This window comes from Triturus cristatus, chromosome 2_2, assembly GCF_964204655.1.
Source record: "Triturus cristatus chromosome 2_2, aTriCri1.1, whole genome shotgun sequence".
Lineage (NCBI taxonomy): Eukaryota > Metazoa > Chordata > Amphibia > Caudata > Salamandridae > Triturus > Triturus cristatus.
The window spans coordinates 706994121-707022000 of NC_140582.1; the positions used below are offsets into that span (position 1 = coordinate 706994121).

The following is a 27880-nucleotide window of genomic DNA, read 5'->3' on the forward strand; positions in this document are numbered from 1 at the left end:
GGTAGTTTTCTTCTAAGATGAAGTTTTCAGCCGAGTAGCTGATCTAAACAGCGAGGTGAATGTATTTGCAGTGGATTTGTATGTCCACCCGAACTGCATGCATGCATACATTCGAAAATATGAATATACAGTGAGCTCCTAGCAGCAACGTAACCGCCAGCCTTCAGTTACGTTTGCACTCTTTGAAGTTTTAAAGCCACTCTTGAGTGCTGGCTGTGGGTTCACACACCATGAGATCAGAGAAATAATGGTCAACTTTGAGGAAACTGTATTGATCTATAATAATGAAATTAAGATTTTTCTGGTGAGAATGTACAATGACAGAATTCCTTTTTGTCAGTCTAACAAAAAATATTAATGAATCAGAAGTTGGTCGCACTCTGCTCGTCACACCAGCAAGTTGCCCCAAGGAACTGTGATCAATGTAGTGGCGACGGCGAGTACGCCTATGCCACGGTGTATGTAGAAAAGTATGTGTCGCATTAGCCATCCCTGGACACGTATTTCGAGGTAGTTGCCTCTCGTCAGCAGGGAGCAGGTCAGTGTAAAGGGGTGCCGCGTGGACTTCCAAAATGTAATTAAAACAGGTAGAGTACCTCTCATGGCGCGCAGGTGCAGGTCCAAGGCTCGTCAGCCCGTTGGCTCAAGGGAGCCGTAATAAATGAATCAGAAGTTGGACGCACTCTGCTCGTCACACCAGCAAGTTGCCCCAAGGAACTGTGGTCAATGTAGTGGCGACGGCGAGTACGCCTATGCCACGGTGTATGTAGAAAAGTATGTGTCGCATTAGCCATCCCTGGACACGTGTTTCGAGGTAGTTGCATCTCGTCAGCAGGTAGCAGGTCAGTGTAAAGGGGTGCCGCGTGGACTTCCAAAATGTAATTAAAACAGGTAGAGTACCTCTCATGGCGCGCAGGTGCAGGTCCAAGGCTCGTCAGCCCGTTGGCTCAAGGGAGCCGTAATAAATGAATCAGAAGTTGGTCGCAGTCTGCTCGTCACACCAGCAAGTTGCCCCAAGGAACTGTGGTCAATGTAGTGGCGACGGCGAGTACGCCTATGCCACGGTGTATGTAGAAAAGTATGTGTCGCATTAGCCATCCCTGGACACGTGTTTCGAGGTAGTTGCCTCTCGTCAGCAGGGAGCAGGTCAGTGTAAAGGGGTGCCGCGTGGACTTCCAAAATGTAATTAAAACAGGTAGAGTACCTCTCATGGCGCGCAGGTGCAGGTCCAAAAAAAAAATTAGCCAATTATGGTGTTCTCAGCTTATTTGACTTCTGAAGTCCTTGCTGCCAAAATAAGATCACAGGATGCAGTAAAATCAGCAGGAACCATTTTAAGAAACGTTCTGAAAGATTTCGAATTTTGGACTTAATGACAAATTTTGTGATGCCCTAGAGCTCCGCAAATCGTGGGAGTGAACAAGAATGCCTGATGTTGTCTTAACATTTTATACCTCATTGTTTAATATCAGAAAAGCAAAACTGTTACAAACTAAAGTTCTTGAGTTCGGAACAGAAGCCGACCACATTGATGATGGCTTTGAAGTTATAAGCGAAGAAGTGGAAGACAATCACATTAACCGACAGGCTTATGCTGTGCAAATGTACTGTCTTTTCCATTTAATGTTTTATGAATTGCATCTCGGCAAAAAGAAAACTCAGCTACATAGGATGACTGCCTACGCAATCTGTGACAAGTACAAAAGTATAGAGCCAATCACTTCAATTAATAGGATTGGTGTACCAACAAGTTATAATGACATAGAACGGAGCAGGAACTAAATCTTGTGAATCTGACAGCACACCACATCCAAGTCACTTTCCCAGGAAAGGATTTACAATTGCTGCTTTTGATAATTTTGATTTTGAAGACTGCTCTTCTTTGTCTGGAACATCTAGCACACATGATAATGCCATGGTGCTTTTTCAAGACTGTACCAATGAAGTAGCTGCTGGAAAACAAGCTGAGTCAGTTGTAGACCTAATCAAATGAAGCTGCAAACTTGTAACCCAACTGCCTTGCCAACGTGTGCAGAATCACTACAAGCCATCAACACATCCCATTCCACCAGAAAGTTTCAAAGTGACTGAGGATATGGATCTTCTTCTACCTGATGCTGTGGTTTGTAAAGCTAATTTAACTGAATTTTTCATATAGCTTATGCGGTGCGGACTGAAGGTTGTCGAAATGCCAGTGCCTCCCTGGGCTGGAATTTATGCTCTGATCTCCCAGAATACCATTCCACTGAAAAAGGTTGGGTTTTTACCAGTAATACCATCTCCAGTCACAAACTTCCCAACAGTATACATAGCTCTAAACCTATTTTGAAAAAATGTGCATGCTCAGCTTGAAGACCAGCGTATCCTGCCAATTTTCTGCAAGTAAGGTGTTTTCTGTATTGTAGCTGACATTTTTATGAGCAATCCAGTAGAATTTGATGATCTTTTATCCATTATGGGTGTTTTTCCACATGTCAAAAGCTCGCGTTGAGGTGTGCAGGAAGTTATTTCAGTGGATGTGGCACAGACAATGCACTTATTGAGGCTGAAATCTTTTAAAGCAAAACTGTCCAGCCAGTATTGGGCGGAACTCATTATGTTCATTCATTAGAAGGTATGCTCATCATATCTGTGGGTATAGAAACATTGCGTTGGAATTCTCTCTGGAACAAAAATGACAAATTAGGTTGTGCATATCTTCTCTCTGAAGTAAACCAGACACTTTGCGCACTTCATTCAAAAACATAATGCAAAGCCAGGCAATGTTCAATACACTTAGTTCAAAATCTGAAATACAAGTTTGGAGTTTGTCAAAAAATTTGAAGAAAAATCTGATCTTTTCAAGTACTGGGGAACTGTTTTACACGGTATAGCTCTAGTAAAAAACGTGTTAATTGCTGATCGGGAAGGTGATTGGGAGCTGAACGTTGAGTCTGTGGAGTCACTGATTACTATGTTTCTCAAATTCGATTGCATAAACTACCTGAGAAATGGGTCCTGGTATTTGAAGAAACTAGAGGTAGAAAAACCATACCTCGAGAGAAAATTCATCCAAAGACATTTTGTGGTGAAAGACAAAGTGAAGGTGCAATGAATATGAAACTGGAACAGACAATAAAGAGATCACAGAAAAGCTCCAAGGGAATTGTTGGTCAGACATGTTAAAGTGAATATGTTGCACAAAGGCAGAAGTCCTTTCTGTCTGCTATGTTTTCAGAGAGATGACAAATTCTGAATTAATGGACCTTTGTGAAATTGTTCCTTACCACAAACTTGTGGGAAAGAGAGCAGAACGTTTTAATAAACATGTTGACAGCCTTTTTCATTTCATGCAGCAGCAAGAAAACCCCTTTGAAATGACTGGGCCTGTGTGACTACCAGTGGCGTCTGGTACAGAACGGTGGCAGGGGAAGTGTGGGGGGGCTAAGAAAAAAAAAGAAAGAAAACTTAACTGGTGGTCATTGTCACCAGTTGCCGCCTCTCCTCCGATGCAGGAATCAGGGAGCACCCAGGCTCCTGGACTCCCCTGACCAATCACAATGCAGCGTTGTGATTGGTCTGAGCACCGTGGTTCAGTGCTTGGAATGGATTGGGAGACTGGGCATGCTCTCCATCCAGGCTGCAATACAGCCTGTGGAGAACATGAAAAGTGCAGATGACGGTTTGGCCGGCTCCAGCCGGCCGGGAAAAAACAGTCATGCACAATTTCGGCGCAGCCATCACTCCTCTTCCCTCGACGTCACTGGAGCCCGGCCCGCCCGCCCTAACTTAACGTGGTTGCAGTGCAACTGCAACACTAAAAATAAAATGATACTAACGTTCCATTATTATTTTATTTTTCTTTTGCACTGCTTTAAGTGGGTCAATGCTCTGTCCCCATAGCGGAAGAGCTGCCACTGGTGACTACACAACTTTGTGACCAAACAATATGTGGATAACGATTTAAAGACACATCTACTAGATGTCCTTGACCATGCATAGAAACTATATGCAGGACTGAAGCAGGAGAGATTTGTATTGAAAGAGAAAAAGCTGTTTACATAATTACTAAAGCTAAACTTCCACACTTCATTTGCCTTGGTATGAGTTTCGTCCAACCAGCCACTACAAAACAGGTTAAAAAAAAAAAAAGCACATACAGAGGTGGGTGTAGCGAAAGAAAGGAGTGAATTTAGCAAGGGCCTTCTGTCGCATGATATTCTTCCAACAAAGCAATTATTTGATGGAGATACTGCAGCCAAACCAGTGAAGCACAAAGAAGAGCTCTAAAAAAAAATATCACCTGAAGAATTTCAATTCTAAAAGGTGTCCTCATTGAAAAGTGCTGTTGTTGTAGACTATATGTCACAATTGCAAAGGGTCAAGATTTCATCCTTGCAAAACTTCGAGAGAGGTCTTTCAAACTATTCTACAGATATCAAAGTCAGCATGCACCTTGCAAGAACTGCGCAATGTCTTTGACAGCTACCTGCCAAAGAAAGTGAGAGAATCCGACAAATGTCTTCAATTGGAACAATTGACCTTGCCTGCATCAAAAAGTTGACACCTGTACCTGTGCAACTCTGGTCATCAATATCGTACTAGACTAACTTGGAGATGTTAACTCGTCAAAACATTGCTGAGGCTTCATTGAACACTTAATTTCCAAATATTGTAATTGGAATGATTGACAATGAAGAGTTGGTGACTGCAGTGAATTATTCAAAAGTTACGGGCCATATTGTTCAAGAACCTAACAGCAAATTTGAGGAAGCTGTCCTTTGTGTTGTGCCACATGCTGAGTGGGCTGTTCAAAATGGTTCTATTCGAGTCATTGTACTGTCAAATGACACAGATGGTATTATTGTGCTACTTAGATTTGTTGCAATGTTCATAAGTCAAGGATTGTCAGAGTTATGGAACAGGCAAGAAAGACACTTAATACTGCTTGATATTTTGTACAAGAAAATTGACCCAGTCTTCTTATCAAGGCACACATTCTTACGGGTAATGATACTATGAGCAAAATTGGAACAAAACTTGGAGCTTTAACTGATGAACCTGTGAAGCTTCTAAAAGGCTTTGCTGACACAGAAGAAGAATGTGACTTTAAAGACGTAGAAAAATACCTTGTGCGTGTGTGGAAAACGAGTTCTGGCATTTACAGATTTGACGATCATTGGTGCAGTGTGTTCAAGAGATCAGTCCCTCTAACTTTTCACCAACGTCATATTCTGTGCGTGAACGCATTAAAGGAGCGTTCTACTTGATCATAAGATGTGTAAATGTTTTGGATCATGCATATGTAGAGAAAGATCTGTGTGAATTTGGTTAGGAAGATATTGATGGGGTACTAAAACCTATGAATTTCTAAAGCCTCTACCCACAGAACGTACATGTACTTGCAGAACCTGTGCTACAAAAAGATGTCCCTGTTGATATGCTCTCCTCAAATGTTCAACATTCTGCAAATGTACCACGAGCGTTTGCCGAAACAAAAAAAATAAGGTGAACTATGAAAATGTGTCTAAAACATGAGTGATAAACATTATTTTCTTTTCATATTCAGGTCATAAACATTGTTTGGTGTATACATAAAAGGATTCAAAACCATTATTATTTGTTTCCTTTCCATATATGTCTCTACCTCTATTGTAGCTGCCATTCTGAAAAATGGAAGAGGGCTTGCTCTGAGGATTTATTTTCTGACTCTAAGACCACCAAAACTTATGTTTCAACACCAAAATGAAGTATATAGGTCTCATGGTTCCTGAAATACTGCATTATCACTGCAATACATCCGCCATTTTTAAAAATGTCGTCCAGAAAAATTCGGCCCTGATCAGCAATGTCTACACAAGCAAAAATACTACTCTAATGATTCAAAAACGAAAATATTGGGACAACAATTTTTGTATGGAGATATATCGGAGGGCTGTGATTATTATTAGGAAGCACCAGGTGTGCCCAGGTCCTGTAAATCAAATGCTACTAGTTAGCCTGCAGCACTGATTGTGCCACCCACATGAATAGCCCTGCAAACATGTCTTAGACCTGCCACTGCAGTGTCTGTGAGTGCAGTTTTAAACTTCCATTTCAACCTGGCAAGTGTGTGCACTTGCCAGGCCCAAACCTTCCCTTTTACTACATGTAGGTCAGTCCTAAGGTAGGTCTAAGGTAGCCGCGTGGGCAGGGTGCAGTGTATTTAAAATGTAGGACATGTACTGGTGTGTTTTACATGTCCCAATTGTGAAATGTTGCTAATTTTGTGTTTCACTATTACAAGGTCTATCTCTATTATAGGGTAACATGAGGATTGCCTTAAACTATACTTTAAGTTTTAATGTCCCAATAGGAAGGGTTGGAGCTTAGGGGCTCTAAATTCACAATTTAAAAAAATACATCTTTTGGTGAAGTTGGTTTTTAAATTGGGTGCTTGAAAATGCTACTTTTAGAAAGTGGGCATTTTCTTGCTTAACCTTTCTGTGCCTCTGACTGTCTGTAGAATACATGGCTGGGTTGGCTGATAATTGGACTCTTGTGCATTTACTTAAGACAGTCACACAAAGGGAGCTGAGGTGTGTCTTGCATATCCTGATGGGCTACCCCCAGGCTGATGGGTCTTCCTGAGCTAGAGTGGTGGGGGGAGTTGTCACTGACACCTGAATAGGGGTCTGCCTGTCCTCACACAAAGCTGTTTACACCCCCCTGTAGTGTGTCTGGAGCCAGAGCAGAGAAAGGCAGGGTCTTGTGCACTACAAAGACTTTCCTTCGAAGTTTGGCTACTTAAGTGGCAGAAAGGGGTAAAAGTATTGTACCTCTAACACCCCAAAATTAGAACACTTCTGGACTGAGGACATTCTACCAGGAAGAAGAGCTGGATGCTATAGGAGGGACTGCCACTCTCTCTGCCTGTTGCTTTTTTGTGCTGGCCTGCTGCATGCTGCTTCTGTTCTGGGGTGAAAGGACTGAGCTTTGCTTTAAACATCCTGCGTCCAAGGTTCTCCATGAGCATGTGCGTGCTTGCCTCCTGTTAAGAAGTCTCAAGGCCACCAAAGACTTCACCTACCAGTGCCTGGGCTCTTCTGCTGAGAGTCCTGACTAGCCAAGTGGTGCCATCTCCCGTTTCTTGGCCCTTTGAAGTGTAACCTGGTGATCCTAAAGAGAAAATCCATACATCGACTCCAGCTCCTGTTTTCTCAACTCATCGCTGCAAAAGATTGATGCATTGCCGCTGGCTGCACCTGCTGGAAGCATCGACCACGGCTTTCACCGCAGGCCCCTGGCAGCTCGTCAGAAAAATCGATGCAGCGTGAGTCCCGAGTACCATGTCACCAACATCCGTGGCACCTGTTCTGACTCCGCACCTGCTCGCGGCTGAAGAATCGACGCAATGCCGGCCTTGCGGCTGTAAAATCGGTTCTACGCAGCACGTCAGGATTTCCAACGCATCGTCCTTGGACTCTGAATCTTCATCGACACCGCAGTAAGGAACCGAGGCCGTGTGTCCGGAAACCAAAGCATCACCTACCCTATCAGTAAGGAACCAATGCATCACCTCCCCTGCCTAGCAGTAAGGAACCGACGCATCACCTCCCCTGTGCAGCAAGGAACCAACACATCACTGATTTTTCCTACGCCTCACCTCTCCTGTGCCTTTGATTTGTTCATACATCTAACTTTGTGTTTAAACAAATAAATCCATTTATTTCTATGGACTAAACTTGCTTAACCTTTTAAAAAGTGATATTTTGGCGTACGTTAGATTTTTATCATTTTGGTCTTGTTTTATTCAGATAAATATTGGCTATTTTTCTAAACTGGTGTGGACTCCTTTTGTAGTGTTTTCACTGTGTTTTGTGTGTTTGGGTACAATTGCTTTACACATTGCCTCAGATAAAGCCTGACTGATCGTGCTAGGCTACCAAGGGGGTGAGCAGGGGTTATCCTAGCTGTGTTACTCCATTACCCTGACAAGAGTGAGGGTCCCTACCATTCTAATACTGCAAAAAGGTGGAATTAAACCAGTGGAATAGGAAATATTGTGTAAAGGATTGAGCTATTGAACTCAGTAATCAACATCTAGTTTGAATACTTTGGCAGGTTGGCCGTTTGGGCTGGGGGCTACTACTTGGCTAGTGCACCAAAGTGCATAGGTTATTGTTTCATTCATAATGCCGCCGGTGTTTCCCTTGATTTATAATATACTGGAGATATGCTCTTCCCATACGGTTTATGGTATGCTGTTCCCTAAGTTTCCTGTGTGCTTGTTTTCAATTGCGTTTACACATGCCCAAAATGTTCGAGAAACTGTAGATTTGCAAATGGACATTAGTGTCAGCCATTCGTTTTGTGTTTTCTTCGCCTCCTATACTTCTTTCATGTATAGTTTTCTCTGCGCCTTATAATCTTCGAGGGCTCAAACTTTGGGTTACTTAGTTTTATATGATGCCTTAGTTTGTTTAGCTTCCTTTAATATTTCCTCAGTGCCGTGGTAAACTTCTTGTCAATTCTTTGTTGCTTGTCTTTCCCAGATATGTTAGGTGATTTAATGATTTTGTGTTCAATCGGAAATTGTTTCTTTGCTTTATATCGAGGAATGGTCTCTATGGGAAGTTAGCTACATGTCTGTGTTGGTGCACTATTAACAGAAGATGATCATTCCATACTTTGAACCAAGTGTTTCACAGATGCATTTTTTTCACTTTTGCTATGTTCTCCAGGCTTGTATCCTATTTTTGCCTCTTTACCTTCTACAGCCCTACAGATTAATCCAAGTTTGATTCCTCATCATTATGCAATTTGTTGAGGGCCAGTTCTACACTGTGGATGAAATGACGACTATTCAAGGCTTCCAGTGTTTTGAAGTCCTTTATGTTTTTAAATAGAGTCAGGCTTGCAAATCTGTAATCCAAAGGTTTGGCATTTTGCATTGTAGTTAGTGATTCTAGTAAAGTTGCCCAGTTTATCTGCAGGAAATCTGCTGACAAGACTGCATACTCCTGAGATGTATAAATAAGTTACAGTGTTTTCGCTCTGATTAGTGCTTTTTTGTTTTAAAAATGTGCAGTCCGGAATGCCCTGAAATGAATCTTGTACTTATTTTTTTATTTTTTTTTATTTTGGAATTCAGGAAAAACCAATAAATACAATTATTTCAAGTATTGACACAAAATCAGATTCATCAGTTACTTCATCAATACATACAGTCGTGAATAATTATTCCTAACTTAGCTTACTGCATACCAATATATCCTGCACATAAAGGATGGGTAGAACAAAAATAATGAGTAAGGTCATGAAAAATAGATAGGGTATTATATTAAGCATACAGAAAAGGGAGAATGTATCCAAGAGGAGGTTAGAGCAGGGCCAACTAAGTGGGAGGGAGGAGAGATACAGAAAATACCTTATTTAAACTATAAACTTAATTCTCCTCTACTTCCCACAGCGGGTCCCACAATTGGCGGCCTCTTTTTTTTGTGCGCTCCTTCCTTTACATTTATACAGTGCCTTCTCTAAATTAAAGACATGATAAAACCTGGCATACCACTCCTGAAAAGTCGGTGGATCTACATCTTTCCATTCAATTGTGATTATTCTACGAAAAATGGCTGTTACCATAAAAAATAAGTATATTTGAGACAAATCCATCTGTAGACTATCGTCAAAGCCAAATATAATCAATGTAGAAGTTAATGGAACTAATCGTCCTATAGTTTGGTTCATAAAGTTTTCTATTCTTTGTTTCAAGTCGCACAATTTACTACATCCACAAAACATGTGAACTATATCAGCCGGGCCTAAACCGCATCTCGGGCAACAGTTAGTTTCCCTTTTCCCCCAAATAAACAGTTTCGCTGGCGCATAATATAGCCTAAACACAGTTTTAAAATGCTGTGCTTTGAGACTTGCAGCCAGAAATATTTTTTTAGAGAGATATAGAGATCTGCACATATCGACATTCTGATTCCCCAACTTCCTGCCCATAGGCTTTCTGATCTAGCTATGTCATCTTGATTAGCATTCAGGAGAATTGTATACAGATCTTTAATCCGAGGCTGTCTGAACACCAACCAATCTAACATGGGGATTTTAACCAGACTGGTAAGCTGAGCCATGAATGGTTTAATTATCTCCCTAATTTGTAAATATTTAAATGATGACTTAGAATCTATGCTGTGTTGTAGCTGGAGTTCTCTGAATGACATTGCCTCTGTTTGATAAAACATATCTCCTAAAGTGTTTATTCCAGCCTGCTCTAAATTTCTACCCAGCCTATCGTTAAATAAGGGAGGGAACATAGACGATCGCCATAAAAATAAGTATCTCTGGACCTTTTGAAACTCTAACAAGCTTTCTTACCTTGTTCCAAACATTCCAGGCTGTTCTTAATACTTTAAATCGCGTTTTCTTATAATAACTCCCCTCCAGCTGCCTCAATAAAATTCCTGATGCTGCATCCCCCAAAACCAACTCGTAAATAGAGGAGGGATCTCCCTGTCTTGATCTCCCGGGGTAGTTTCTATCCAATTTTTAGGTCTAAAGAGGCCAATCATTTGCTGCAAGGTTACTGCCCAGTAATAATATAGCATGTGGGGGATTGCCAAACCCCCACGGTTTTATGGAAGAGTCATCCAGCTTCAACGACCTTCTGACCTTTTTATAACCCCAAATAAATTGTGAAAACATTCCTTCGATTTTTACAAAGAACCCATTTGATGGTTCCACCGGTATACATCTAAATAAGTAAAAGATTTTGGGAAACATCGTCATTTTTATAACATTTCCACGTCCTATAATGGAAAGATGTAAGGTATCCAAACATTTCAAATGAAATTACACGTCGGACGTGGTCGGTCGTTCCTCGTCCTGGAATATATCCGTGATGTCACGGGCTGACCAGGGAGGATATTATTTTTGCCAGTCTTAACGCTAACATTTTAGAATAAAGTTTCTCGTCTGCATTTATAAGGGAAATGGGCCTGTACGAAGCGGGGTCTTCAGAAGGTTTTCCCTTTTTCAAAAAAATGACTATTGGTTTCCTTCCAAGACTGGGGCGGGCTTCCCCTATGCTGTACTGCCAAAAACAGGTCTAACAAAAGGGGTGGGAGCTCCGGCTGCAAGGCTTTGTATATTTCCATCGGGATCCCATCTGGGCCAGCAGCCTTACCTTGTGCCATAGCCTGGAGTGCCTCGGAGACCTCATTTAACGAGATTTCTTCTTCTAGTTCCTGTAGTATAGGGGGGAAGATATTAGTTCCCGCACCTACTAGTTTTTGTGAGTTAGCCTCAGAACTATACAGGTCACCGTAGAATTCAGCGAAAACTTGAACAAAGTCCTGAGGTTCTGTCACCATTTTCCCATCCTTCCTCTTTAGCTCCGAGATATTATTTGCCACCGCCCTCTGTTTAAGTCTGAGTGCAAGATGTCTCCCTGTCATCTCCCCATATTCATAATTATCCCCGGCCCTAGTCTGGTATATTTTGGCAATTTTTTTATTATATATTCCGTTTAGTTTTGCTTTAGTGCTAATTACCTTTAATTCTAATTGGCTCTGTAATTCCATCTGGTTTCTTGCAATAGCCCCCATATGTTGCTCCTCATATTTAGAGAGCTCAACCATAAGCTGTTGTGTAACCTCTCTGTTCTTTCCTGAGATGCCCGGCATAGCTAACAATCTCCCCCCTGAGACAAGCTTTATATGCGTCCCAAACAGTTTCCCTCGATGCACTATACCTATTTGCCTCATAAAATTGTCTAGTCCACCCCCTAATATGATCTATAAAGCCCTCAGTAACTAAAAGTTTTCTATCAAAAGACCATTTAGAGGGAGAGTTCTCCTATTCCTGAACCTCAATTTCCAGCAGTAAAGGGTTATGATCTGATAAAATCTTTGGTAATTTCCATATGGTGGCTCCCTCTATAAGAGAAGCAGAAATACAAAAATAGTCGAGCCTAACATATTTCCGGTGAGGGCAAGAAAAGTAGGTATACCCAGCGTCCCCCATTTTTTTGTGAGCCCACACGTCCACTAGGCCATGGCTTGCAACTAAAGCCTTAAGGGCCTTATATACTTGTGGCTTTCTCCCCTGATACTTCCCCCGGGTGTATCCTGTGTTCCTAGGTGGATATTGAAATCTCCACAGATTATAAGTGGAGACGGCCAAGAAGCTAGCTCCAGCTCTAATTTTGCCCATAAATCCGGGTCATCAAGATTTGGGCCATAGATCGTGCAAAGTGTTATCCTACTGGGTAGTAAAGCTATTGCCCATCTTCCCCATTTATCCGCTAAAGTTTGCACAACTAATGGCATCCGTTTTGAAGTATGTATAGCTACACCTCTCGTAGTAGTAGTCTTTAATGAACTGATTGCCTGCGTGTATCCAGGGATAATATTAAGTCCTCTCTTTTGTCATGGGATGTGGGTCTCTTGTTGACAGATAATATCTGCACCCCAAGAACGTAACACTTCTGCTGATCTATTTCCCTTGCCGCTATCGTTCAACCCTCCTATAGAGACAAGATGGCGGCCGAGTGAGGCTATGATGAGGGAACATATGAGGAGACGTACATAAATCCGCAAAAAATGTGGAGCCCCCCAGCCGCTATTTTCAAGGGAAGTGATAGCAGTGCGGAGATTAAACAAAATTTGTGCAACTTACAGTGCTGGGTTTCGGCGCTTGTCAGGAACGCGGAGCTGCTGATTGCAGGCTGTAAGCGTTTCGAGCAGGCGTTGCTTCGGGCTCCGGCGGGAGCACCGCCCGCTTCGATCTTGGAGAGTATGGGCCCTAAGGCGATCGCAAGAGGGAGAGGTGCTGATGGGTAAGGAGCAAAGTGGGGCCGGAGCAGAGTTTGAAGAACGTTCGACTGGTAAACCTCCCTTGGAGGTAAATGACAATCAGAATAGTGAATCACTGCAGCCGGCCATTTGTATGAATGGAGCTATTGAAAAAGCTCAGCCAACTGTCCCCCCTGGTAATGTAGCCATCTTAGGTAATAGACATGAAACTGAATCGGAAGTGATAAATACACAGGAACACATGGGAGTAAGACACAGAATGCCTTATTTGGGGGATCGGACCGGATCCTACTCAGTCAGGAGCCTGGGGGAATCCAGAACACAAGGGGGGTTTTAGAACCCCCTGGCTCATAGGGAAAGAGATATTGATTCAGAGGCAAATGATTTTTTTCTCGCTCTCGGATACAACATGGTCAGGTTTTGGCTCAGATTCTGGGGGCAATTCTGAGTCCAGTGAAGAGAGTGATACACAAGGCAAGAGCTTGGCAACCTCAGACTCTGCAGTAACCGTCCGGACGACGTATCCTAACTTGGGGGGGGGGGGGGGGCCTGAGAGGGAAAAGCAGGGGGACCTGAGATGGGATTACTCTTATGGAGACCAGCTGACGGGGGGCACCAACAAACCCCCTGACAAAGTACTCATCCCAGACCCCCCAAACTCTGGAATCGATCCTACAGTGCGTGGCAGCGCACCGAGAAGAATCTCGGCAGCAAAGTAAAAGATGTCAGAATGCCTCCCGTAAACTGCAAGGTGCAATCAGGAAAGTTGCAAGAACCTGCAAAGACATAAGTGACCGGATGACTGAGATTGAGTCTAGAACGGATCTGCTGGAGTCAGAGGTAGCCGGGGCAAAGGGGCAAGTAGAAGTCCATGAGGCACGAATTGTGGATATCCAGTGGAAGCTGGAAGAGAGTGAGAACTATCGGCGAAGGAACAACTTGAGATTCCAGGGTATTCCGGAGGGAAAGGAGGGGCTTGACGCACGTGTATATATGGCGCAACTACTGCAAAATTCCTTCCCTGAATTGGAAGGTTGGAACTTGCAGCAGAAGATACAAAGGGCACACCGAGTTCCATTTGCTATCCAACAACCATCCCGCCCTGATGCCAAACCTAGGGAATTTCTGCTCTATTTTGGTATCTATTTATTGAGGCAAAATGTGTTTGAAAGGGCGAGACCAGAAGCACAACATAGGGTAGATGGGGTTTTGTATTTTACTAGACCAGACTATTGCCATTTTACTGTGGAACGTCGGTGGCGCTTACACCAGATGATCAAGCCCTTCCAAGATAAGGGAGCGCAGGCTTTTCTTTTAAATCCTGCCCGACTAGAAGTAGTTTGGAAGGATCAAACGAAATTCTTTATTTCAGAAATAAAGGCGAAGGAATTTCTCGATGCCGGGGGGAGAGTATAAATAAATAACTCTATATGGCTGCTTGGATATTTCCTTTGCCTTGATGGGTTCCCCACAAAAGGCAATAATTGGGATGGGTAGCTCTCAAGGGACGAATAATATGGGTTCAAAGCATACATAATCACACGCACCACTATCGGGAAGGTTCACTGTTCATCCACTACAGACCTGACTGGTCTGTTGTCTCCTAAAACTGGGAGGGCGGGGTGGGAGGGCTGGCTAGGTAGGGGAGGGGTGTATGGGGGGGCGTAACAATTCGGGGAAAACTGAGGAGAGGCGAGATCAGATTGACACAGAGATGAGGGAATGGTTTAAGGTACAACGTAGGTATCAAACAAATTATAGGGATGGGTAGGTTAAGTATTTGCTCGGATGAATCTTGTACTTCAATGTATTTGTTACAGGGGCTTCTGGTTAGTAAGTTCAAATTAAAGTTTCCTGGTACTAGGAGTATAGCATCCATGTACCACATCTTCTGCTTTTCCTATTAGTTTTTGATTTTGGGTAATGCTAATTTTTTTAAAGTTGTCCAGCTGCAGTAATGTAGATGTTTACCATTGCAACCTTCCCTGGCCATAGTGGACATTGTCTGTGCTCAATGAGTGTTATTTGTAAGAATGATTGATCAGTCATGATTGGTGTTTCTGCGGGGTATAAAGAAGCAGATGTCTAGGTTGCTAAAATGCCAGTTGAGAGTCCAGAATTTCAATTTTTTTAGCAGGAGTATGTGTTCTCAAAAAGCCATCAATAAACTCAGCCCCTACGTCCCAAGTTTCCTGTTAACAAAAAATGTAAGTTTTCTTTAATTCCATCGCTGAGTCGATATTTGTTTGCCTCTGCAGACCTGCCACGTTCCAGGAGCCGCAAAGGAAAGAGTTAGTGTTGTTGGTTTCAGATGTACCAGGACGAAACAATGATATGCTAGGAGTGATATTTGATGACTAGATTCGCAGATAAAGGCTGTTTAATATGCATCCTTACAGGCTGATGGCCCCATGAGCTTGTTTGGACTGGGCCAGTCCAGAGGCAAGGTCCTTGTATGTCACTACCACAGTTGACCTGTATACTTGGCTGAGGAATCGCTGTATAATTTGTAGCTCCTTTTGCTGCTCTCTGTAAAGAGATCGGTCTGTCACTGGAACCCAAAGGCTCAGACAATTCACACAGCAGTAACTGTGTTGGATATGATTACTTTGCTGGTTTTACTATAATTATTCCCGTGTTAGCTAAGCCATTTTTAAACGAAAACATCAGATCTACTAACTATGTCTCAATCCTCCCTGCCTCTAACACCAACCAGCCTGTCACAATCTGTGGGTTTCTGACCAGTATCCTTATTGAGAGCATAGATTAACTGAAATTAACTGGGCATCATTTCTATAAAAAGCCTTTGGAGGCGATAGAATGGCGAATAGGCCTCCAGGAGCAGGGCTTACTTGGCAGTGTAATGCCAACAGACACACATGACTCACTGGCCTGGGAGCCAAGACAAGTGACCCATGCATCACCTATTCTTTCTTCACTCATCTGGCTGCACCCGGCTCCTCCGAGAGCCTAAATGTGTGCTTGCATGTGAGCGGCATTCATAAGTGCCTGTCAGCACATTAAATCTCTTGCCAACAAACTGTCCTTGTAACACATCTGCTTGCTGAACTTCCAGTGGTCCAGTTGGGCCAAAGCATTGCAGCTTCACCTATGGTTAGGGAGTCTATCAGAGGTCATATGAGCAATTACTACTCTCTTGCAGATGTAACAGGCAGGCCTGGCCTATGTCGATGGAACTAGTCACGATCTGCACAGGTGATTGGGGCGTGATGTCTTCCTTTGTTGCGTGTGTAGTTCCAGGTTTATATGTCTGGGACTGTGTTGGGGTACTATCTGGGGGTGCTCCTCCCATCTCAATGTTTTATTTGTAGGGTCATCACCATTTCAATGTTTGTGTTCTCTGGCTGAGGGAATCTTTCGAAAAGTGACACATTTCGGGTCACCTGGGTGTCCTGTCTCTCCACTGTCCCCATGGTACCTTGCACCTGCACTTCTCTCCATGGGCTGCATTCAAAAAGAGTCCTGAACTTCCTTGCTGGGAAACCATCTTTTAGGATGACCCACTCTGCTGTTTTCGGCTAACTCCTTGCTCACCTCATCAGCCGGCATATGTGGTGTTACAGGTCCTCCTCTGGAGTATCATGTGGGTATTCAATTGCTGAGGAGTCCATCTAGGGTTGTGAGGCAGAACAACCTCTAGTGTCCGCTAGAACATCTGGAAAGCTGTGGAATACTGTGTTATACATTGCAGCGTGAGCCAGGTGTGCTCTTAGGAACTGGTGTATAGATGTTTCTATGTTTTTTCCCTGCTCAACTCCAATTCGGATGGTCTTATCTAATGTCTGCGAGAAGCATTCCACCTCCTTGTTAGCTTGTGGCCAGCGCTGCAGTACATTCTTTGAAGTAAGCCCCTTAGAAGGGGTTGTTGTAGGTACTCCAAACGCAAAAACTTTATCATGCTTTGGTTCAAAGGCATTTGAGTTAATCATCTCTATGACTTGGTATTTAGTGTAGCTGTCAATAATTACTAGGAGCTCTACAATAGTAGCAGTTAAGTGTAAATCGCACATCTCCAAGTAATGTGGCCTAATTAGTACAACATGATTGAATTGAAAACAATGCTTGTATAAACTGATGTAATCCGTAGTAATTCGTTGGACAGTGTTGAACGATAATACAGAAAATTCTGTTAATTTAATTGAAGTAGTTTTACAAAATTACCTATTAGCTACAATAATGCAATCTGTTAGTAAGAATATGGTCAGCCGGGCCACAAATTTAAAAGCCAATGCTTTTGGTTCTGTCAAAGACATTGGCGTAGCATTAGTATTTTCCAGTAATTGTTCCGAGTTAAGGCAACAATGTCATTGTCCCATGTCTCTGATGGCGTGTTGCAATACCAGCAGTGTTAGGGGGACAATAGTGAGAGGTGGACAGTCAAATTAGACCTGCGGAAAGGAAGCAACAAAAAAATCCTACTAGACATAGCAAAACTAGAAGAAGACATCTGAGCTGTAGCTCTACCTGAAGTATCCTTGAAAAATCCAGGCAGCAATGGCTAGGCAGATTTGATCAGGTCAAGCTATTTTTAGCACCTACTGGTCTGTTGAGTGAACATATTCTTGGAAGGAACAGGTGTTCTGTTCATTCAGAAAGTGAATGTACAATAAAGATGCCTTTAAATCTTGTTTTTATCTTGACACATTTTCTGTCTGTTCAAGGAAAGAGGTCAAATGCCAATTTGCTATTTTACTAATTGCTGCTTGGAAAATTGAGTTTATTTTTCTTTCTCTTACTACACACAAGCATATTGATTTGTAATTGAGAAAAACAAATCAGAGCACTTTGCTTGGTGATGTGCAAATGACAAATATTTACAGAAACTCGATTTCCAAACATTCTTTGTATGCTATATAGTTTTATCAGTAAAAATGCATGTCAGTGGGAAAGTTTGAGGCCATTTCAATGTAAAATCTGCTGATTGCAAATTATAGTGTGCTACCACTTCATGCTTTAGTTATGTGTTTATTAAAAGTTATAGGTTTTAAACATGATTTTAGAAACATACTTGCCCCCGCCCTGATGAAAATGCTGTTAATGAACTAAGAGGCAAGTTGGAGGTTGTGTGCATCCTATATGTGGCAGCATTTGTAATAGATATGGCGCAAAAGTTTAATCTATTAAATCAAATGGAAGAGTTTTTTGTACAGCAGACATGCTGAACTCACATATTTGACGGTGCTCTCATGTGATAATGAAGAAAATGGCTGCTCAATGTATTAAAATATTTGCCCAGGATCACATCATTTGAAACCAGGTCATGAGCATTATTCATGTCACTAGACCTGCAGGAATGATTTTTTGAGGCATGTGAAGCATATGCCCAAAATGACAAATCCTTAAAGAAATTCTTGACTCTGATCAGCTGTATATAAAGGATAACATCACTTTAACCAGGGCCTATGTTTCTGTTCATCTAATGAATGTGACTTTGCTCAAGTATACATAGACTTTTATAAATGTGTTTGTAAAATCAAGCTACACGGTTACTTTCATGAAAATCCAACAAACCATCCTGCTATTCCACCTATCTCACTACCATGTAACATGACTATTCACGATATACTTGACATACACACCTACGTATCCATCAGTGAGAGGGAAACCAATGAGTCATCCCTAAGGGAATTACTACAGGATGTAGACATAAGATCTGATCTTAATGTTGAAAGTCGTCTTAACCTAAATCAATATTTAGGCCACCATTACCATTCAGTAATGATTGATGATTGATTGATTGATGTACTTATAGAGCGCAGCTATCACCCTACGGGCATCTTGGCGCTTGCATTGGGAACCCGTCCTGGTTTTTCCCTGTAAGATAACCCGTACTGGGCATCCCCAAGGTGAGAGCCAGGCATCCCGCCGCGGGGGGCCGTTGTGGAGATTAAGCAGGCTTGTTGCCCAGAGCTGCATAGTGTGAACTAGTGCTTAGAGTGGGCACCGAAGCGAGAATTATCGAGTCCGTGGACGATTGGGCTCTGGACCCTGCCGCGTCGGGAATCGAACCCAGGTCCCGGGTCTGATCTCTGCTTCAGGGTATGCCTCCTCTAACCAGTGAGCTACACTTCTCCACAATAACATTGATCTCTTCTACTAACCAATAATAAATATATTCTTTAACATCATTGTGGCAAAAAACCTCCCGCCCAACACTTAGACAACCTGAGTCTCAAAGAACTTACTGCCCTTGAATTATTAATGAAGAGGTGATCTTGAATTATTAATGAAGAGGTGATCATGAACAGGTCCTAGCTCAATAGACCACTTAATCACTTGCTTATGAGACTTTAGACAGGAATTGGGGAGAGGATGTGGCCTAACGGCTACGGCGGTCAACCTCAAATCTGGGGAACCAGGTTCGAGTCTTTGCAACCATGCTCAGCATCCTGTGATTCTGGGTAAATCACTTAGGGCCAGATGTACAACCCTAAATTGCATCCGAAACGGACAATCGGCTCGTTTGCGACCGCAATTTAGAGCATTGTCATGTACAAACCTCATTTTGCGACTCAGTAAATTTTACCGATTCGCAAAATGAGGTTTGCAACTCGCTATTGGGAAGGGGTATACCTTCCTAATAGCGACTCGCATTTGTATGTATGAATGTTTTGCAACCACAATTACAGGCGCAAAACACTCGCAATTTACCACCTACTTCAAGTAGGTGGTAAACCATTCGCAAACGGGAAGTTTCATATTTCTTTTTTTTAAATGCATCCCGTTTTCCTTTAAGGAAAATGGGATGCATTTTAAAAAAAAAATGCTTTATTTTAAAAGCAGTCACAGAAATGGTGGTCTACTGACCCCAGCCGGCCACCATCCTTGGGAGTGCTAGCCTTTCCTAATGGGATCGCAAATTGTGACTGCCTCATTAATTTTCATGAGGCATGCAATGTGCGACCCCATTAGGAATCACAAACCATGTCTGACACACTGCGACTCACAAATTGAGATGTACAACAAATTGGTGGGTCATACATCTGGCCCTTAATCTCTTCGTGCCTAACAAAAATAAATGTAAAAGCTACATTTGAACACACTAATATGATTCTAGAAAGGATTAATCTGATACTAGAAAACAGTGTGTTTGCACATGATTAAAAATGATTGGGCCAAATATGGGCATAGCAACGGGAACTACATTTTCACCATCCTATGCAAACCTATATTTGGGCTACTTTGAAGAACATCATTTGTAGAAAGTGTGCCCCAACAACTCTATCAGCCTTTTTCACTGGGGCTGATATATTGACAATATTGTGATTTGGTACATAGATGCATCACAAGATCTTTTTGTGTACCTCAATATCAATCGCTTTAATCTGTATTTTACTAACAAATTTAGTCCAACATTAATATAATTTCTTGACATCATACTATATGTGCATGAGCAACACCTAGCTTCCAGACTATTTAGAAAGCCTTTAGCTTTCAGTTCTATTCTCCATGCACTACACACAGCTTTAATATTCAGTCAGTCACATTCCATGAAATTTCAGATTGAGATGCAGTTGCAGTGATTACATCATATTCCAAGAAGAACTTCTACTAATGGAGTCATGTTTCCTAGATAGAGGAGACAATCAATACATATTGAGAAAACAAATACAAAGTCCCAAATTACCGGGACCTCATCACAAGGCAAGCCGGTGAACCCTCACTGGAACCGGACTGGCTGGGAGCTTCAATGGGGCCTCGCGATAAAAATCTCCAGAAAAGTTTCCAAGTGTGAAGGTAGAAATTCTGACCGGGACCTGCCGGGAGCTGTAGCTGCTCAGGGCTCCATCACGCCTGGCCTGAAACTTTGACTTTGCACCAGTCTATCGTGAGCAGGTATGGTGCTATAATCTTCTAAGTGCTATATTTTATTAAAACTTTAAAAATTCATATCTCCGGTTCCCTACATTGGATTTTTGTCGTTTTGGTGTTTTTCTAAAGATAACAATATTTCCTATTTTTATAAATTGGTGTTGGATCTTTATTATGTATTGTGACATAATTATTTACTGAAATTGTGTTTTTAAATGCTTTACATACCTGTCTTTGAAGTTAAGCCTGTCTGCTCGCAGCCACGTTACCAAGGGTTGAGCATAGGAATAATTTTCTAAAACCTATGCTGAGTCCTAGCCTGTGTTAGTGGCCTTATTGCCAGTGGCAGACCTACATTTGCCCCTACCAATAACCCATTTTCCAACAACCACCTTCAGGACAATTGTTTAGACATTTTACACACAGTTCACGTACAATAAATCCTAGATGAACAAGTTAAAAACATGCCAAAAAGCAAACATAAAAACCTTCTCCTCTATCGCCACTCATATGTCCTGGTGATTCTATATTCTGATCTTGCCCTATCCGGAGGCATCATCAAAAAAGCAGTCCAAAAAGTCCATGACATTCATGAGCCTGTCTTGGAAGAGAAGATGGTTTTAACTTCTTGTCTGTCACTCTCCAGATGCTACAAATCAGCTTATGCAAGAGCAATAGATGATTCATTTAGACCTTGCATCTATGAATCGAAATTTGCTTAGCTTAATAACGGTAAGTTTCAATTCTATTAAGGGCACGGAGGTGAGGATTATGCTTTATTCCTTCTTCGCTATATTCTATAAAACATTTTCAGCAGCCTTTTTAAAACATATCACCAAACATTTTTTATTCCAACCAAAAGGGAAAAACAATCTGTTGGAGATAAAACCAAATAAGTCTGCGACCAAACTACTAATCCCATCAGTCCATAGGTCACTTCCAACATTAGTCCTTTTACAGTGTTCACAGAATCCTAGAAAGACCCTCCTCTGCCTTTGTCCCTCTGCTTTCTTCGCGCGAACGCCTCAGAGTCACTGGTCTTGTTTGGAACCATCATTACCTAGAACAAAATACATCATGTAAGATTCACCAGAAAGTGTGAAAACCGCAACATAACAGTAATCCAGAGAAATACATCAAACATCGTTACGCACACCATGTAAACATATCCAAGAAGGCTTACTTACTGCCATACGGGAGGGTTTGCACCAAAATGTGCCGTGGGAGGGATAATCCTCGCCTCCGTGTCCTTAATAGAATTGAAACGTACCTTTACTAAGCTAGGCAAATTTTGATTCTATGTCCGGACCGGAGGCTCTGATTATGCTAGTTCAAAGCTGACTTACCACCAAATGTGCGATATCCACAACCGGTTTGAAATAAAACCGTTTAAAAGTTGAATCCGAAGACCAATCCGCAGCTTGCATCAAATCACCAAGCGAGCTCACAGGGAAAAGGCTTTAGAAGCCATTGCACCCCTGGCGGAATGGACACCAAACTGCTTTGTGTCAATACCCGCTTCCTGCATGACCCAAAGCACCTACCTAACAATGGTGGGGGAAGAGACTGCTTTGTGCGGTTTCCTTAGTGCAATAAGGAGTTGTCTCTCGCCCGGAGGGCGTAATTCAGCAGTTAAATCCTCATAAGCCTTAAGGCAATGCACAACACACAGCTTGGGTACATCCAAAAAAGCTGGATACCAAATTGTTCTTGAAGCCGATTTTGTCCGGCGACCAACTGTAAACGTCACCCCATCCGGGGAAAAAGCTTGCGCCGAAATATCCAATGCACGCACATCCAAAACCCTGCGACAAGAAACTAAACATAGCAGCATGGCCAGCTTAGCAGAAAGTTCCTTCAAGGAAAGATATTTATTAGGCTGCCAGGACAGAAAAAGATTCAGAACCAAATTGACGTCCCATAAGACTCAGTAACGTGGTTCAGGAGGTAATGATAACTGAATACCCCGCAAGAGCTGACAAACCAGAGGATGTTCGCCCACGGGGGCACCATCGATCGGGCAATGAGCCGCTGAAATAGCTGAACACACTGCATTAATGGTTCGATATGCAAGACTGTCCGTCGCCCACTTTGCCAAGAAATTTAGCACGGGAACGACACCTGCGACCACAGGATCCAAGTCCCGTCGAAGACACCAACGAAGCCATTTCGTCCAGGCAGACCGATAGCGTTTTGAGGTACTGCTGGCCCAGGCCTTTGATAAAAGGACCTCAACCGGTCCCGAAAGGCCTGGGAGCGACCAGCGTCGCCTGCAAGCTGCCATGCCATTAGTTGGAGAGAACCCTGGACGATCAGGCGATGCTGTTCCCCGACTGGATCCTGAAGGAGATGAGGAAATAGGGGGAGTAGGATTGGAGAATCCCAAGAAAGTTCCAGAAGAACTGGAAACCACACTTGGTACCTCCAAAGCGGTGTCACCACCATCACCTCTGCTTTCTGACGGCGGACCTGAGCCGCCATCCTCACAATCATGGGGAATGGGGGACGCAAACCGATCTTTCGAGAAGGGGCCCCACAGACCGACATCCATTGGAAAACGTGAAAATCCAGCTTCCACTGGCTGGAATCCCGCAGGTGACGGGAATGCCAGTCCGACACCTGATTGGCCTGGCCCGGGAGGTACTCCGCTGTAACGGAAATGTGATGTTCCAGACAATAACTCCAAATATCCTTCGCTAGATTCGCTAGAGCCTGAGAATTGGGGTCCCCCAGGTGGTTGATGTATCGCACCGTGGAGACATTGTCCATCTTTATCAAGATGCGGGAGCAAACTCTGTCTCTGATCCAGCACTGGACCGCGAACGACCCTGCCAAAAGCTCCAAGCAATTGATGTGTAATGCTTGCTAGTCTAACAACCAGGTGCCTCCAGTGGAGAAATCTCCGCAGCGGGTGCCCCACCCGACCTGTTGGCGTCAGACTCTATTACAACGTCGGGGCGGCCCCGAAAATGGCCCTGCCATTCCAGGCATCCATGTGGGAGAGCCACCAGGACATCTCCTCCCTGACCTCGGGGGACCATCTGGTCGTACGACAAGACCCTTCGAAGGTGGTGCGCTTTCAGGCGTTGCAGCGCCCTGTAGTGCAGGGGTCCTGGAAAGATTGCCTGGATGGACGAGGAGGAGTCCCACCACCCGGGCAATCTGACGGAGAGAGACATGGGACTTGGATATGGTCTGCCGCAGCAGGTGCCGGATCTTGGTCATCTTCCGAGACGGAAGGCTCAATGACGAGTGGACCGAGTCCACCACAAGGCCTAGGAAGACAATATTCTGAACTGGGCAAAGAACCGACTTGTCCTCGTTGATGATGAACCACAAGTCTTGCAAGAGAAAGACCGTCTGGTGCAACTGAAGAGTCAATTTCTGAGGACATTACGCCATGAGAAGGGTGTTGTCCAAATAGACTATCATCCAAAGTCCCTGGCTCCGCAGGGACTCCACTGCGGGATGGAGCACCTTTGTAAAGCGCCAAGGTGCTGAGGAGAGTCCGTACGGGAGGACGGTAAACTCGTAAACCTGCAGTCTCCCCTGGAACTGCAAAAAACGGCGATGCAGAGGGTGGATCGGGACCACTAGATACACGTCCTTGAGATCCAAATGCGCCATCCAATTGCCCGGCAGGAGACCATCTCGAAGGAGATGGATCCCCTCCATCTTGAAGTGACGGTACATCAACCATCCGTTGAACTCTTTTAGGTTAATTACCGGACGCCGTCCCCTGTCGGTCTTGTCCACAAGAAAGATATTGCTTAGGAATCCGTTGGGGTGTAGCTCCGCCCGACAAATCACCCTTTTGCGGAGGAGCTCCGAAATTTCCTCCTCGACCAGCAGTGCATCGGCTGCGGAAAAACTGATCGGATATGTAAGTCTTGCTTGGCGGGGTGAATCGTAGAATTCGATATGAAAACCTCAAATTGTTTGTAGGACCCAAGCATTGTTTGTAATGGCTGTCCAAGCCTCCTGGAAGGCCGCCAGCCGCCCCTCAATATGAACTTGAGAAGCCGAAATGAGACTTACCGGTAGGGGCAGGTCCGCCTGTGATATTTTTGTAGCCACCGCGGCTCCGGAACCCGCTGGCCTCTGGTTGGGTAGAATTTGGTGTAGTTGGTGGTGGAGTTGTACTGCCCCCTCCCAAAGCCTTGTCCCCTGCCGGGATTGTGCTGTTCGCCACGGCCGGTCGCGCGGCCCCTGCCACGACCGGCCCCGTTGGAAAAACGGGACTGAAAAACCCGTTTAAGGTTGGACTGGGCCTTATCCAAACTAGTGAAGGTGGCCACGAACTTCCCTAATTTTTTTACAAAACGATCTCCGAAGAGGCCCCCTTGTGCCACCGCTCCTGCCTCAGAAGAGGCCAAGTCACCCAGTTTCGGGTCCAACTTGATCAAGAAAGGGCACAATTGGCGTTACCCAGAAAGATAATCGCCCAATTCGAGAGAACGTCGGGGGATATGGTGGATCCCATCACTTTCGCCTCCTCTGCATGTCCAAAATTTTAGTTAGTGGTCCCACCGCGTCTAACAGCTTATCCTGACAGGAATGCCAGGAGCGGTCTATACCCTTGCGGGATCTTTCATGAATTTCGCCAAGAAGGTGGCCGTCTTGGAGTCAAGCTCTGGTGTAACGGCCACCTTCCCATCCAATGTCGGTCGAGGACACTCAGCCCTCAGACACTCCCTAGCATCTTTCTCCAAGGGCTTGCGGAGGCAACCCGCCACAAACTTGGCCACCTTGTTCCCAGGCCGCCGACCGCCGACCGCGGATGAATAATCTCATCCGGGTCCAGCATGCCAGAAGAATCCTGTGGTAACTCAGCGGCAGAACTGGCCGGGCACCAAGACCGAGAGGAACCTTCCTCGTCATCTGTATCCGCTGGCGTACCCCCATCCGGCGACGGGGAGACCAGGACAACGGAACCACAAGGGTTCAGGCCAGGGGATTTGCCGGTGGTGGGACCGCCGCCTTCACTAGAAAAGCGCTTTTGAGGCGGTTGAAAGCTTCTTTGGCCACCCTCTGTGGCCCCCCTGGGCCCTCCCCCGTGCGAACACTCTTAGGTAATGAGGGACCCTCACCCTGGGGCAGGTCAGCAACGGGACTCGGTGAATATACGTGGGAAAAAGCCAACCTTGCGCATTCTGCAATAATGCGATTAGATAAACACTCCTCCATAGGCCTCACTATGTCATTCACACACCTATAAATAGACTCATCCACAGCCTCAAAGAACTGGTCATCTAAAGGTAAGTACTGGCATTGTTCCTCCTCATAATAGTCTGCCTGACTCATTGTTTCTGTGGCTAAAGTCCACCGAATACCAAAACCCCCTCACTACTGGGAAGAACCACCCGTTAAGTATATGGGGAAAAACTGGAGGAATTCAGAATATTCACCGGCAGCCGGATAGACTGTACAAGTTTTGGTGTGGGGAAACCACCGCGATAGAGGCTGCACCTGCCTGGAGTGCGCCGGCCCTCAGCTGAACTTACGGTGCCCAACCGCCACCCGGCGCGCAAGAGAAGCTCACCCTGGAGCAGAAAAACGTGCAACTACCCGGAGGCGATTTTCGCGGCCGCGCCGCAGTACGGACCCCCAACAGGGCGTGAAGAATTAATTTGGTGGGGAAATACGGACCCCCGAGGGGGCATTCAGGTGTGGCGGCAAGGGGACAAAGCTCGAAGGACCCGCAGTCTCGCCACGCGTCTCCTCATCTGAGGAGACGCGCCGCGGGACCAACGAGTTGTCCGAGCTCCCCATAGCGGCTCAAATAGGAGACTGCAACAGGTGTGGAACGGCCGCGAAAGGAGTGAGAGCGCTCCTGTTGCCGAAGGGAATCTGCGAGGGGAAACCAAGCAAGAAATAAAAACAAAGTGACTCCGGGTCCCGTTTACCACGGAAACCGGGGCCCGGAGCATAGAAACGTACAAGGAATGCAAAACACACAATGTTTCATCAGAGAAGAACAAGCATTTGCAATGCAATAGGTCTCGCATTAGGAAAGTGTGAGCAGTTGGCATTGCTATTAATAATGCAATACTAGCTATTGGCATTGTAAATGATAATGGCATGACTTTATGTGTTTGTTTTATAAAATAGATTAAAAAGGCATTGTCCGGAACAATGGCAATATCTTAAAATTTAGCAAAAGCGAGAACTTTTGCATTGCAAATGCTTGTACCATCCATGTATATGACATGTAATGCCTCCTAGAATTGCTTGCTGTATTTTGTTGCCTTGTTTCATGTTTTCCACAACAAGCAATATGGCTAGGGAGAGGTTTTCAAAGGGAAACATCTCCCCCTTCATCTCACTTCTTGTCAGTCAGATCAAAGCAGCCTGGCATTGGAATGCCTGATTCCCTCCTCCCGTTGTGGAAGATCCTGGCGCAGCCATTTGCCTGGGGACACAGAAAGAGGTCTTTCCTCGCTCCAAATTAACGGAGTAATTATCACATTACTGAGATAACAAAGAGCCTGGGCTTTTGTTGAATCTTTCCCAGATCTAGCAGGCTTTTTTAGGCAGAGAAAGACAATATGCAACCTAAAGTGGCGCTGGATAAATATAAAATAAGCGGCCAGTGGTGGATCTGGAGCAGAGATATAGAAGAGAGGGGAAGTGAGAGCGGTCAACCTCGAAGCCGGGAAACCGGGTTGAAGTCTCGGCAGGGACGTTTATCCTGTGAGTCTGGGCAAATCACTTAATCTCCCGGTGCCTAACCAAATGAATGTAATCGTCTGCAACGCAACTAGTACTCATGTAAAGCGCTCTGCTACCTCCGGGTCAAATTCACGCGATATAAAACTCCAAATTAAAAAATATATACATCTATACTTGTTATCATTGATTATGCTTATTGTTACTTTGGTATGTTTCTGAAGTAATGACTGGGACAAGGACATGTGATGGTAAGGTAATGGCCTGATTAATTACCAGCAATATTCATCGCTCTGAGTCTCATCTGAGTCATTACAGCCCACTCTCCCTCCCTTGACATTCATGGTCTTCATTTAGGATTGTTATGGTACGAGGATGCAGTGAAAGTAAGCTTTTTATGACACCCAGCTGTGTGGGTGGGATTTTATTTATACCATATCCGGTTGGTTCCTGTCTCAGATAGGTGGGATAACCCCATAAGTAATAATTGGGACGAGTGGGGATTACGAGTAACATACCACCATATTTCCATAACTTGATTTCTGTGAACCGCTAAGGCCCTGGTGCCACTGAACCTGTTGCGCTATTAATGACTA

The 27880-nt window shown here is 44.1% G+C and overlaps 1 protein-coding gene across 2 annotated transcripts in view; it reads left to right on the forward strand.

Moving 5' to 3' along the window:
- TRAPPC11 (trafficking protein particle complex subunit 11) overlaps positions 1 to 27880 on the forward strand; it is a 626226-nt gene that overhangs the window by 4051 nt on the left and 594295 nt on the right. Inside the window, exon 1 of one of the 2 annotated variants that reach the window (XM_085641891.1) lies at positions 20375 to 20639. The exons of the other annotated variant lie outside the window; for it this stretch is intronic. The gene's annotated coding sequence lies outside the window, so the exon portion shown is untranslated. Of the gene's footprint in view, positions 1 to 20374; positions 20640 to 27880 lie in introns of those variants that run through there. 2 annotated transcript variants of the gene reach the window in all.